Genomic DNA, 3971 nt, shown 5'->3' with positions numbered 1-3971 from the left:
ATCCTTTCAGAACAACTTTGCATGTAGATTTGCTTACAACTTCACAGTGTTCTTCAAAGAAATCCACATGATAACCTCTGTCACATATTTGACTAACACTGAGCAGATTGTGTTTAAGTCCTGAGACCAGAGCTACTTTTTCAATGATGACATTCCCCAGATTGATATTGCCATATCCCAAAGTTTTTCCCATGTTGTCATTTCCATAAGAAACACTTGGGCCAGCTTTTTCCACAAAGTCTGATAGCAGGGCTTTATTTTCAGTCATATGTCCTGAACATCCACTGTCCAGAACTAGGATATTTTTCCTATTGCCCTGCAATCACAAAGACCACTAATGATTAGTTTTAAGGACCCAGACTTGCTTGGATCCTTTGGCCTTATTAAGTTTGTTAACATTCGCAGCGGATTTAGCATCAGAGTTTATGTTAACATTTTTCTTATCAGCATTTACACTATCAGACTTTGCATCAGAACTTATACTAGAAGGAACAATGCTAACTTTCTTTAAAGAAGGTTTTATTTGATAATAATCATAGTACAAACTATGATATTCCTTACAAGTATAAATGGAATGCCATAAACTACCACAATGAAAACAAGGATTTTGTGGCCTATATATAACAGACTGACTCTTAACTCCTGACTTTGAAGGTAAGGAGTTTATGTTCTTATTTTTCCTGCAAAAAGAAGCCAGATGGTTAGAATTTCCACAGTTATGACATGTTTTTCTAGGAGCATTAGGAACAGGCTTATAATCATTACTTTTATTCACATTTTCCTTTCCATTCCTATTTTTCCTAGGTGGCTTTACCTTGTTTACATTCTTAACATCTTTCAGCTTATGCTTAAGCTTCTTCTTTGTCATTAAGCCTATGTTTACTTTAGTTGGCTTACCCTGTTTTGGTTTGTCAGAAGTTAATTTCTCTTTAACTTCTGATTTATCAATATCAGACACTTTACAGCTACAAACTTAACAGGATTTACCTTTGGCTTTTGTTTAACAACTATAGGCTCAATCTCTACAGTTCCCTTATCATTCTTATCATCTCCATAACCTAAACCCTCTTTCCAGTTTCCACTACTTAACAAATTCTGAGTTGTTCTGCCAGAGTTAGTCCAAGTCCTGATAATCTCTTTTTCCTTTTTTAACTCAGTTTTTAGAGATTCATTTATTTTAAGTATTTCATCCCTAACATAAAAGGCATCATCTCTATCTTTCTGAGTTTGATAGAACATGACTAACTCTTTTTCTAAATAATCATTCCTCTTCTTATAAGCAAGATTTTCAGAAGTTAATCTTTCACATGTTAAAGTTTGATCTCTATAACTAATGAACATGGTTTTAAGATATCTTCTCAACTTATTAATATCATCAGTATGAAAGGCATAAGTAGTTTGAGGTACCTTTAACTCAGCAGCATCAGAACTGCTATCAGCATTTGCCATCAAGGCATAGTTCACCTCACTTTAAGAATCTGAAGTGTCTGTCCAACTTTTCTTCTTTGTGACAAGAGCCTTGCCTTTGTTACTCTTCACTTTCTTACAATCAGGAGATATGTGGCTTTTCTCACCACAATTATAGCATTTGACATTTGTGTAATCTCCTCTGTCAGACTTTCCTCCTTTGCCTTCAGATTTTCTGAAACTCTTCTTATCAGAACTTGCACCTTTCCTGGAAAACTTTTTTCCCTTTCTGAATTTCCTGTATGCAATCCTTGTGATTCCTTTCACCATAAGAGCACACAGCTTCATCATCTCTTCATCAAGATCCATCTCAGGTAAGCTTTCAGTTTCTGAGTCATCATCAGTATCAGAACTTGATGATTCGGTATCAGACTTTGTGATGAGAGCTTTTCCCTTGCCTTTCATTGAGGCAGTTGCTTTGGGGGATTCCTCCTCAGCCTTAAGAGCAACTGTCCTTGACTTTCTTCCTTTTTCTCTTATTTCTTTGTTCCATCTCAAGTTTATGAGTCTTGAGCATCCCATAAATTTCATCAAAAGTTGTTTCTTTAAGATTATAGTTGTCTCTTATAGTGGTGGCCTTCAAATCCCAATATTCAGGAGGAGCTAACAGGAATTTAAGATTTGAATCCTCAAGATCATATTCCTTGTCAACTGGTGACAAATCATTCAAGAGTTTAATAAATCTGTCATATAAACCAGTTAATGACTCATCAGGCTTTGAGTCAAAGTGCTCATACTCTTGAGTGAGTATAGTCTTCCTGTTCTTCTTAATTGAATTAGTTCCCTGACATCTTATCTCCAAAGCATCCCATATCTCCTTTGCAGTCTTGCAGTTGATTACCCTGTTTGACATTACATTATCAATGGCACTATGTAGCAAGTGTCGTACCTTAGCATCCTTAGCAATTGATGAGATATCTTCAGCAGTGTAATCACTCTTCTCCTTTGGTACAGACTTTGCTGGTTCACCTGCAACTACAACAGAGAGTTTGGTTGGCTTGTGTGTCCTTTATTGATCCTGTCAAGGTATTCTGGATCAGTAGCTTCCAGAAATATAGACATCCTCACCTTTCATATGGGATATTTAGATGGTTTCATTATGGGAACTCTAATAGTGTCATATCGACTATGGATTTGAGTCTTTGGAGGTTCTTCAGTTTTGGTGGGCTTGGTTGGAGTTTCTTCTTCTTCAGACATGATTGGTTTCAGATCTTAAACTATTTGTGTGTCAACAGATCTGCTCTGATACCACTTGTTAGGTCACACACACTGTAGAAGGGGGTTAAATACAGTGTTTATCACAATCAAATCGAATTAAAGAACTCAAGTAACAGAAAATAGATTTTATTCAACAAAATAAACTCTATTACAATATGGAACTATCCTCTCTCAGTGATGAACAAATTATCACGAGAGCTTTTAGGGTTACAATAAATAATAACTTCGATTATGATAACACATATAGTGTAAACCCTATGTCTGTGTTTATATACTACACAGTTACAAGATAATCGCTAATTGATATTTAATATGATTCTGTATCCTAAAATATATCAATTAGATATCTTCTTTTCCAAATCTTCTATCTTCCATATAAATCTTCTCCATGCATATTTCTTCTTTATTTAGTCTTGATCTTCTTTCCTTTTAATCAGCCTTTCCTTAACTGTTCGTCCTTCCGCACTTAAGTTCTGTTATCCATCTTCTGATAATTATCTCCTGATAATTTAAGTACTGATATCCTTAAGTTCTGACTTCCAGTAAGTGCTGATTTCAGTAAGTACTGATATTTCCTGTTTGTTAAGATCTGAAAACTAAACATAAAATACATTAGACATGACATCTCAAATATATATAACACACAACTTGGGAAGATCTTGCTCAAAAGTTTCTCACTAAATTTTTTCTCATGGCGAACCGCAGAAATCAGGAATGCTCTTACCCAGTTCGCGCAGCAAACTGGAGAATCTCTGTGTGAGGCTTGGGATCAATATAAGGAGATGCTAAGGAAGTGCCCATACCATGGCATGCCTGATTGCATCTGACCTTTCATGTAGCTATGAGGAAAAGCCTTTGAGAATTTTGAGAGAGTTCAAATCGGCAATTGGATGGACTATAGCAGATATCAAGGGAATCAGCCCTTCTTACTGTATACATAAAATTCTGCTAGAAGAAGGTAGCAAGCCTACAGTCGAGCAGCAAAGAAGACTTAATCTAATAATGAAGGAAGTAGTGAAGAAAGAAATTCTAAAGTGGTTAGATGCAAGGATCATCTACCCTATCTCTGACAGTTCATGGGTAAGCCCGGTTCAATGTGTACCAAAAAAAGGTGGTATCACTGTGGTAGCAAATGAGAAGAATGAGCTTATCCCTACACGAACAGTCACGGGGTGGAGAGTTTGTATGGACTACAGGAAGCTGAACAAGGCCACTAGGAAGGACCATTTTCCATTGCCCTTTATTGATCAAATGCTTAACAGGTTGGCTGGTCATGAATATTACTG

At 36.2% G+C, this 3971-nt stretch overlaps 1 non-coding gene across 1 annotated transcript; it reads right to left on the bottom strand.

The window, feature by feature from the left end:
• Positions 1-3389: 3389 nt before the first annotated feature.
• On the bottom strand, positions 3390-3496 carry LOC141705657 (small nucleolar RNA R71). The gene has a single exon (XR_012568438.1). It is a non-coding gene; the product is annotated as a small nucleolar RNA R71 (small nucleolar RNA).
• Positions 3497-3971: the final 475 nt, after the last annotated feature.

The sequence above is a fragment of the Apium graveolens genome, unplaced genomic scaffold, assembly GCF_009905375.1.
Source record: "Apium graveolens cultivar Ventura unplaced genomic scaffold, ASM990537v1 ctg9204, whole genome shotgun sequence".
Lineage (NCBI taxonomy): Eukaryota > Viridiplantae > Streptophyta > Magnoliopsida > Apiales > Apiaceae > Apium > Apium graveolens.
This window is presented reverse-complemented; position numbering and strand designations above follow the sequence as displayed.